This window comes from Topomyia yanbarensis, chromosome 1 (assembly GCF_030247195.1).
Source record: "Topomyia yanbarensis strain Yona2022 chromosome 1, ASM3024719v1, whole genome shotgun sequence".
NCBI classification, from domain to species: Eukaryota; Metazoa; Arthropoda; class Insecta; order Diptera; family Culicidae; genus Topomyia; species Topomyia yanbarensis.
In genome coordinates, this window is record NC_080670.1 from 151395573 (window position 1) to 151406405 (window position 10833).

Below are 10833 nucleotides of genomic sequence, written 5' to 3' on the forward strand. Positions count from 1 at the left end.
GGCAATCGGCCTCTTTCCTTATAACTAGAAATATTTTCAAGTCGTTCGCGAAGAACAGTTTTGCTCCACGCATTAAGACGAAGACAACATCACGAACAGTGAAAATAGTAGCGGACCAAGCGTACTACCTTGTGGAAATCCAGAATGGTTGGAAAAGAATTCAGAAACATTGTCACAAATTTGAACAACGACTTCACGATGAACAAGGTATGATCGAAGCCAACGGCAGAATCGGGCAGTGCTTCCAAGTTTATCAAGCTTCGTTAACAATATCTCATGGTTAACCATGTCAAACGCAGCCTTAAGATCTATGTAGATCGTATCCACCTGGAGTTGTTTGGAAATTTGTTCGTTGCAGAAGGACGTGAAAGCTACTAGGTTCGTCTCCACCGATCGACCGGTGAAGAAACCGTGCTGACAAGTGCTAATGTAGTGTCGGCCGTTGATAAGCGATTCGAAAACCTTTGACTCAACTCGCAATGAAGATATTTCACGATAAATTTGGATTTCTTCGTAAGTTTTGTTTGATGCGGTTCACATAGGGGAAAGTGAGGCAATATCGCCATGTGGGGCGAGTTGAGCACCCCCGTTTTCCGAGAATCTACGAACAATTTTAGATTTTTTTGTTTGCACGAATGCTCAGGCAATCACCATTAGATGATGTAATACTTCTATTGGGACATAAAACAAATCATAAATCACAAAAAATACAAAAATCTGACAGGATGTCAAAGAACTGAAAATGTTATAAGAATCAAGCTATATTAAATAAGCATTCGCATGACGTATGTATGTGGTAATTGAAAATGCATATATCTCCGGAATATTTAACGTCTTTCTAACTATTTCAAACAAAGTCTTGTTAAATTATGATTTTGTAGTTTCCCCAAAAAAACTGCGAACATAGCTCTACAGCATGGGGCAAAATGAGCACCACGCAAATCTCATATGAGTTTATGTATTTAATTCTGAAAAGTTATCTGTATGTAAACAGCTTATATCTGAAGCTACTACGAACAATGAATAATAACATTTGCTCGTGAAAGTAACTCGCAAATATATCATTTAAACAAAATGGAAATTTGAATCTAATAGTTCCGAAAATGCTGTTAAAAACTGTAAGAAGAATTTCAGGGCAACTGAATGTCACTAAATAAATGGAAAATATGATTCTTATTAATTATAAGTGAAATAAATTTAAAATTTTGTGATAAATTATAATCTTTTGCGACATGATCATATTGCCCCTTAAGATTGCTCATGTTGCCCCACAAGGTTTTTACCAAGCTAAAAAATCGATGATTACAAACAACGATTATTTTCAAAGATTTTGAATTTTTCCAGCGCGTTTAATAACTACATGTGAAGAATATGTTGTATACTACCAATAGAGGGAAATTTGGGATTATTTGTATGTTTTGCTGTATATATTTTTGCCTTCAACCTTAGGGTGCTCATATTGCCTCACTTTCCCCTATTTTTTGTACAGCGGTTAACTGCGGTACTCATTATTGGCTATGGAAAGAAGCGCTTAAGAAAAGGATATCGTCGATTTGTGTACGCACGAAGAGCTTTGGCACGAGTACGTTTTGGATTCCGAAGCATGGCGGTTGACATTTAGGCACGGATGTATCCACACAGTCAAGCAGTAGTCGGTTGTAAAGGTCAACGGCAGAATCTACATCCACATGATCATGTAGTACAGTCCAGTCGATCTGCAGCAGGGAGTGTAGCTAGAGAAGTTTTGCGAAAAATTACGACGATCTACAACTAAAGCTCGACAACTAGAGGATAGAAAAACTCTAGAAAGAGAACTGCGGAGACTCCATTTTGGATCGATTGGATTCGCGTTTAGCTGTCAAAAAACGAATCCAATCGAACATTGCCTATCCTTATAACATTGGACGTGTTGCCATACAATGCCGGGGCATACGTTGCCAAAAATGCTGTTTTTCTCTCCGCAGTTCTCTTACTAGAGTTTTTCTAGTCGAGGACGACTGGCTAGGGTAAGCGTATCGACACCCAGAAGCTACCCACATAAGTCCTGGTTTATTGAAATCACCAAGGACTATCATCACATCGTGTGTATTTCCCTGAAAAGAAATGCATTCGATAGAGTCTAGATGAAGCTGCATAATATTGAAGTCAAGACGTTTTTCTGGAAAAATATAAACAGCACCGATAAAGTAGCTCTTCATCGACGTGGTAATCTTCGTCCAAACAGCTTCAATACGTGATGAACTATCCACACCAAATTCACAGAAGACAAGTGCGGAAGAAACAACGATCAAAACTTCTCCGCCGCGACCGTGAATGCTGCTGCTATCGCATCGATCCGAACGATAACCCATCCCCGAAGAGCTGCACAGATGTAATACGATCAAGTCAAGACAGAACGTAAATATCGTAGTCGCCATCAGCTGCAGCCAAGTACACGATTTTCGTCCTTAGCCCTCTTACGTTTTGGTAGTACAACCGCAAACCGTCAACGCCAGTTAGGTGCCCCGGCATATTGTTCGAACGTAATGTACTCAATGACAAGCTAGAAACCAAAAGGTTTTCAGGAAGCAGATAATCATATACAGCAAAATACTCGCCTGAGTAGGGGGTTTAGAAGACCGTCTCAAAAACTCCGAACACATTTAAAATGGATGTGTTTCTTAATGGCTTAAACTACGTCATCGATCGAGTTTTCATTCACCGCAATCACGGCCTCAATACGTTATAAGAACGCACGACAGTTTCTTACTGTGACACGACTAGGTCTAATAATGTTGCCCGGGTCAATATCTCTCCAGGTTTAGAACCAGCCTTCCAGGCTAGGCCTCCCGAAAGCGCAGTGCCACTTCTGAGGTGAGGTATGGAGCTGTTGTATAATAACTTGCTCTTTAAACCACGGAAAAACGCGGAGGTACTTATTAGAATGTCGATGCAGAACTCTGTGCCACAGAGAACAGACATCCATGATCGAACAAAAATATTCAAAAAACGTGTGTAAACATTTGAATAAATATACGATAAACACTAGCGCCGCCACATCAACCTATCCCAACTATCCGTCAAATCCATTCCGAAACCGGTTCGCAATACTGAATGGAGCCAGTATGGAATCTTGCTCAAAGAAAACAACCGATACTGACTCTATCGGTTGATGCATTTGAGCTGGAATTCATGCTGGAAGTCCGAACCGATTCCGGACTAGTTTGACTGGGTAGAGGAATAACCGCTGTCAATTCTGTCGAGCTCAGCCACAAAAACCATGACGACAGTAGCGCACCTGGTTTGGATATCCCAACTACCTTCGAAACCGTTAGAGATTGTACACAAGTTGAATGCTGAAGATGGACGTCTGTTCTGTGGCTGTGCTCTCTTTGTCGCCTTCTGGAATGTACACCGGGTTCAGTGTTTAGCACCATGGAACTAGCACTAGGGATCTTTTGTCTATTACACAGTTTTGTACCGGAAGAGAGCTTCCGCAAGGATCGGTTGCCTTTAAATCATTTCTTTAGGGGTTAACTTTTTGTAGCTAATAAGGTGTTAGCGGGTCATATTGACCCCGATTTCGAACTCAGTTTTAAGACACATTTTTCAACCAAATCTATATGAACTAGTACTTAAATTGTTTGTTAGAGTTTAATTTTTTAGTTTCTGGTGGATATTACCATTTTTGACCTGGTTGGTCAGTGGGAATCGGTGCCGAATAAGGTCATGTTTTACATCCATAAATGTATTCAGAACCGTCATCATAAATCCCAGCTTTATTGACAGAACACTAATAAACAAAAGCAAAACACAAATGAGAATTTATATATTAAATTTGGATATGATACAACCTTTATGTCTTCTATGTCCCAGACTACGATTCCGATGCCGATTCCGGAGGTGCAATAGTATTTCTCATAATATTGATCAAGCGACAATGTGGTCAATCAATGAAACTGATTCCAAGAATTTGTAATATGCTTGAATCTTTATATAAAATCCCATCTAAAATGATATTGATGCCCTGATTCAAATACTGACCCTAGATTCTACGTGAAAATAATCCGGAAGATCTGGAACATCTGTATAACTGTTTCCGTAATTCATTAACATAGTCCTAGAACCACAGACTAACAGACATAACACTTTGAGGGAATTCTATCAAAAAACATCGATCCGGCATTTTTCCAGAACACTAGCTCCACCTTTTATTCATGGTCTCAAACACTCATTTACTGGTGGGTTACCCCTCAGGTTCGGGAACAATTTTTCACTAGTGGTCTATCCCCATTATGCTTGTTCATATGTCGGTGGCGCCGTAATTTCAAATGCGGCATCAGTCCCAACTACAAATATATTTAAAATGCCCGTTAAATCGGGCGAAGCATTTTCGAGTGTTATGTCTGTTAGTCTGTGCTAGAACTCCGAATTTTCATTGAATTTAAGAAACAATAAAAAACACCTGATTCTGGCCTGGCTGTTCGGCCATCTATGGGAGCTGTCCATCAATGTCAGCTTCTTTCTCCGAACAGCCTAGATAAGCCGTGTAGTGTCGGTAGTGGTTGTTTCAACCGGCTAAGAATTACACTACGGACTACCTGTTCCGGTGGTAACACCAAACAGGGAACCCCAATTCCATAGTGTCATGCGACCCGTGCTATGGGTAAAATTGTTGAGGGGGTTTAAAATATTCTCAATGGCGAACGGAGCCTGGGAAGAGCCGGGCGAACTCCGCAGTAACTGGCTGTGGTCCACTAGGAGGTTGATAACTCTATTATCTTTCTCCGGACAAAACCAGCCTAGAGGCCGTGTGGCATCCGGCGGATTGAAGTATGTCAACCAAGAATTGATCCACTGGGTTCCTGTTCCCATGTCGTAGGAGGCGACTAAAACAGGAGTCCTCAAGTCAAAGTGTTACTCCGTGCCGAGGACTGAATGGCTGGCAGGACTAAAATATGCCAGTCGCGCACGGAGTGTCGTGGGTCTTACCCTTGCTGTGTTATGCGAATCTCTGACACAGTGGACGTTCGTTTCTTCGCAAATCGTGGGATTCAAATGATGTTCATGTCCCTAATACCCATTTCGGGGTTCGCTATATGCGATTATAAGCCAACGTGTTTGGTATCTTCTAGTTGCTGTACAACAAGTGCTGATGATGAAATGTGTAGTGCTGTAATCGAATATGGTTAGAGTAGCACAAATTAATCTTCAGCATAAACGTACAGCAACTATGAATCTATCTCGCCTTGTGCAGGAAGGGAAAGCTTCCATAGCTTTGGTTCAAGAACCGTATTTCCATAAAGGAAACTTCTATGTTGGAAAGCTACTTAACCCCGTCTTCGTAGCTTTCAACAAAAATGGCATGACAAATCCACGTGAAATGCCTCGTGCACGTATACTTGCGAATAGTGCAATTGACGCTTGTCTTATATCGGACCTCACAACTCGTGATATTTGTACTGTCATGGTAAATATGACTGTTGACAACATAAACAAGAAATACGTCTATTGTTCGGCATATTTACCGCATAATGAACCATCACCTTCTGATGATTTCAAAAGAGTTGTATCATACTGTGGCAAAAATGGGTTTCCTCTCATAATCGGCAGTGATGCAAATTCCCACCACATAATTTGGGGCAGCTCTGATATCAATTTGAGAGGCACCGAATTGATGGAATACTTAAGTAGTACAAATCTGCACATTCTTAATGCAGGAAACCGCCCAACTTTTGCACGAGCTGGCAGAGAAGAGGTGTTAGATGTAACTCTCTGCTCTGACAGAATTACGCATGAGTTGACAAACTGGCTCGTACCAAACGAGCTCGAACCGTCGTTATCTGATCATAAGTACATCGTCTTTGATCATTTAAACGTCTCGCTAGATATCGTCACCTATCGTAATCCCAAATCTACGAACTGGGACCTCTACGAAGAGGGCTTGGCGACTAGGTTTCATGGGTATCTTCCGACGATTGAATCTCCAAGTGATCCAAGGTCGTGGATAAAACAAGCTCACTCATAGTAGCAGCATACCAAGAGGCTTGTCCGCTTCGAGTTATGCGTGCTTCTAGAGGAACACCTTGGTGGAATACCGAACTTGTTCGACTCAAAAAGTTATGTAGGAGAGCTTGGAATCACAGACGCAGGGACGGGTCGGAGGCATTTAAGTTGGCTCGCAAAGCATACAGAAATGCCCTTCGATCCTCTGAGCGAAGTGGTTGGAAAAGCCTCTGCACAAATGTCTCAAGTCTCAACGAGACTATTAGATTAAATAAGTTACTTTCGAAATCGAAAGATTTTCATGTCAGTTCCATTAGAACTGCTAATGGTGAATACTCATCTGACGAAGATGTAGTACTCAACTGACTTTTGACACACACTTTCCAGGTTGTACGGAGCCATCACTGACGACTGCCCCTGAGTTCTTTTCAGGCAGTTCTGATTCTTGGGCATTTGCTCGTAGAATTGTGACAACCGAATCGATCAAATGGGCGATTGAAAGTTTTGCTCCGTATAAGTCTGCGGGAAAGGACGGAATTATTCCAGTTCTACTACAAAAAGGATATGAACACTTCAAGCATATTTTGAAAAAGGTTCTTACTTGCAGTCTTGCAACAGGATACATTCCATTAGCGTGGCGGGAAATAACTGTCAAATTCATTCCCAAAGGTGGCCGCGTCACTTATGAGGAGGCAAAGAGCTTTAGACCGATCAGTCTGACCTCCTTCCTTCTCAAATCAGTGGAACGTTTAATCGACCACTACATTCGGGATGGTAGCTTGGGCGAGCACCCGCTGCATGGAATGCAACATGCATATCAGCGGGGGAAGTCTACTACCACCCTGTTACACAATGTTGTCTACAACATTGAAAAAGCTTTTTCACAAAAGCAATCAAGTTTAGGAGTTTTTTCTCGATATTGAAGGTGCTTTTGACAACGTGTCTTTCGAATCCATTTTGGAAGCAGCACGAGATCATGGAGTACCTTCATATATCACGAACTGGATACACGCAATGCTTAGCAACCGACATCTGTGCTCATCGTTAAGACAAGTAGAGATGAGGAAACTGAGTGTCTGCGGATGTCCTCAAGGTGGTGTGCTGTCACCACTTCTATGGACCCTTGTCGCCGATAGCTTGTTGAGAAAACTAAATGAGCTTGGGTTTCCGACGTATGGTTTCGCCGATGATTATCATATAATGATCACCGGTATTTGCATTAACACACTTTTTGATTTGATGCAACAAGCCTTATATGTTGTTGAGCGGTGGTGTCTTCATGTTGGACTATCAGTCATTCCAAATAAAACCTCAATGGTGCTTTTCACGCAACGAAGGATTACAACCGGAGCTCGTCCATTGCAGTTTTTTGACTCTGAAATTATTGTCGAAGATCAAGTTAAGTACGTTGGGGTAATTCTCGACTCAAAACTTAATTGGACAGCTCACATCGATTTCAGGATCAAGAAAGCTTGCATGGCCTTTGGCCAATGTAGACGGGCTTTCGGCAAATCTTGGGGACTCAAACCCAAGTACATTCAGTGGATCTACACAACAATTGTTAGACCAATACTGGCATACGGGTGCCTTGTTTGGTGGCAGAAGGGAGAAGTCATGACAATCCAATCAAAGTTAAACCATCTTCAGAGGATGGTCTTGATGGCGATGACTGGTGCGTTCTCGACAGCACCTACTGCTGCTCTCGAGGCACTCTTGAACATAAAACCACTACATGTGTTTCTGAAACAAGAAGCACTTTCTTGTGCATACCGTCTTAAGGTTACTGGGCTCTGGAACAGTAACCCAATAGATCGTGTAACTAGCCACACAAGACTGTGGCCCCAAATGGTTACTTGGGATGAATATACACTTGCTCCCAGTGACCTTACACTCACATGTAGTTTTCCTTCTAAAACTTTCAATGTGAGAATTCCTCTTCGTGAGGAATGGCTGTCTGGCTGGATGGAGCGACAACTTGAAGAATACGTAGTTTGTTATACAGACAGTTCTTTGTTGGAGGGCCGAGCCGGTGCTGGTGCCTATTGTCATGAAATGAAATTAAACCAATCTCATTCGCTTGGTAGATACTGTACCGTATTCCAAGCAGAAATCTTTGCGATTCTGTGTGGCGTACAATCCGCACTTCAACAGGGAATTTGCGGTAAAAGAATCTATTTTTGCTCTGACAGTCAGGCTGCCCTGAAAGCACTTAGTTCGGCAGATTCGAGATCGAAATTAGTAATCGCATGTCGAACTCAAATCGAAGAACTTAGCATTTCAAATGCTATCTACCTTCTATGGGTACCCGGTCATTCCGGTATTACTGGAAATGAATGGGCGGACGAATTGGCTAGAGCTGGCGCTGCGACTGATTTCGTTGGTCCAGAACCAGTTCTACCACTGTCAATAAGTTGGATAAAGCCCAAGATTCGCTCTTGGGCTGCATTCGAACATGCCAACCATTGGCGTAGCTTGCAAACTTGCGTTCAAACAAAGGCTTTTCTGCCGGATGTGAATCCGAAAATGTCAAGAAATTTGTTGCATTATTCCAAGCACAACTGCAGTATTCTGGTCAGGGCACTGACTGGACATTGCAAACTCAATTATCACATGGCTACTATTCAGCGCGCTGAGTATTATTCATGTGATCTTTGTGAATCCGATCACGGAACATCATATCATTTGATATGCAATTGCCCTGTATTAATGCAATTGCGCATCCGGATTTTTGGTTCTCCATACATAGATGAACCTATGTACAGAGAGCTGAAATTTAAGGATATGCTTTTGTTCCTAACCCAGTGTGGTAAAGAGCTATAGTTTTTTAGCCGTATTTGAATGACAATATCTCTTCGGGGGTGTTGTCGTTCTGTTATCTCAATATCCCCTCGGGGGTGTTGATATATCCGCTCACTGTTTGAGTAGAGGTTCTAAATCCCTCCGGGGGTTGGAAGTTTTATTCCTGCTGTTGTAGCACCTGCAGATCGTTCAGCATCACTCCGGGGGTGCAGAATGCTCTGTTTTAATTATTCTGTGTCGTTGTTTTCCTTACCCCTAACCTTACCACTTCCCCAATCCTTCCCATCAGGAAAATGATGAAAAGACGATTCTTGGCAAGGCACAAATCTCCGATCAACATGGGGAACGTGCCATTTGAGCCAGACGCTACTGATTCCTGATTCCTGAACAGACATAACACTTTGAGGGAATTCTATCAAAAAACATCGATCCGGCATTTTTCCAGAACACTAGCTCCACCTTTTATTCATGGTCTCAAACACTCATTTACTGGTGGGTTACCCCTCAGGTTCGGGAACAATTTTTCACTAGTGGTCTATCCCCATTATGCTTGTTCATATGTCGGTGGCGCCATAATTTCAAATGCGGCATCAGTCCCAACTACATATATATTTAAAATGCCCGTTAAATCGGGCGAAGCATTTTCGAGTGCTATGTCTGTTAGTCTGTGCTAGAACTCCGAATTTTCATTGAATATAAGAAACAATAAAAAACACCTGATTCTAAGACCAACTTTATAAATTGAACAGTTCAGTGAATGATCCGGATTTTTTGGATGGTCTTTATGTGACCAATAGGGTCAACCTTTCACTCCAAGATGTTTTCGAAAAAACTTCAGAATTCTAGAATTAGATTCGTGAAATAGCCAGTTTTACGAATGTTCCGGATATTCCGGATGATTTCACGTAGAATCCAGTGTCAGTATTTGAATAAGAGTATCAATATCATTTTAGATGGGATTTTATATAAACTTTCAAGCATATTACAAATTTTTGGGATCAGTTTCATTGATTGACCGCATTGTCGCTTGATTAATATTATGAGAATACTATTGCACCGCCGGAATCGGTATCGGAATCGTAATCCAGGACACCAAAGATCGGTCGTATCATGTCCAAATTTAATGTATGCATTCTCATTTTTGTTTTGCTTTTGTTTATAATTAGTATTCTGTCAATAAACCTGTGATTTGTGATGACGGTTCTGCATACATCTATGGATGCAAAACATAACCTCATTCGGCACCGATTTGCACTGGCCAACAAGGTCAAAAACGGTAATATCCATCAGAAACTGAAAATTTAAAATCTAACAAACAATTTAAGTTCTAGCTCGTATAGATTTGGTTGAAAATTTGTCTTAAAACTGAGTTCGAAATCGGGGTCATTAAGACCCGCTAACACCTAATTCGTAACTTTTTTTATATAGCCCTTCACTGCGGCTAGAAGCATAATTGTCCCATGTGTATAGGGATTCCCATAGCACATGGGACAGTTATGCTTCTAGCGACAGTTCAGTAATGAGCTAAAATTTTGAACTCTATTGAAAATCGTTGCTCCCCATGAAAGAGGAAAAGTAAAAAAAACAAATATGTTATTCCATTCATCTATAAAATCCATAGAAGATCATCCGCATCTAATAGCTGAACACTACGAAATTGAGGAAACGAAATGTTTCAAATATCTAGGTCTTTGGTTAGATTCTACACTCTCCTGGAACGACCATCTAAAATCTCTCGAAAAAAAGGTGGCTGCATTTTGTGGGGCTATGCGTCGGGTTTGTACTCTTCTACCTCTGCACGTGCTATTGAAGTTTTACTATGCACACTTTCATTCATTACTAAACTATCTTGTTTCAGTATGGGGGCGTGCCAGCATATCAAATCTAAAAAAACTGCAAACTTCAGAATCGATGTCTTAAAATTATTTTTAAGAAACCAGTTATGTATTCAACTATGCTACTCTACAGCAATAATTCACATAACATCTTGCCATTGCTTGGTTTGACAGAATTTCAAACAGCAATGTATGTTTTAATGCTCTGCATAAC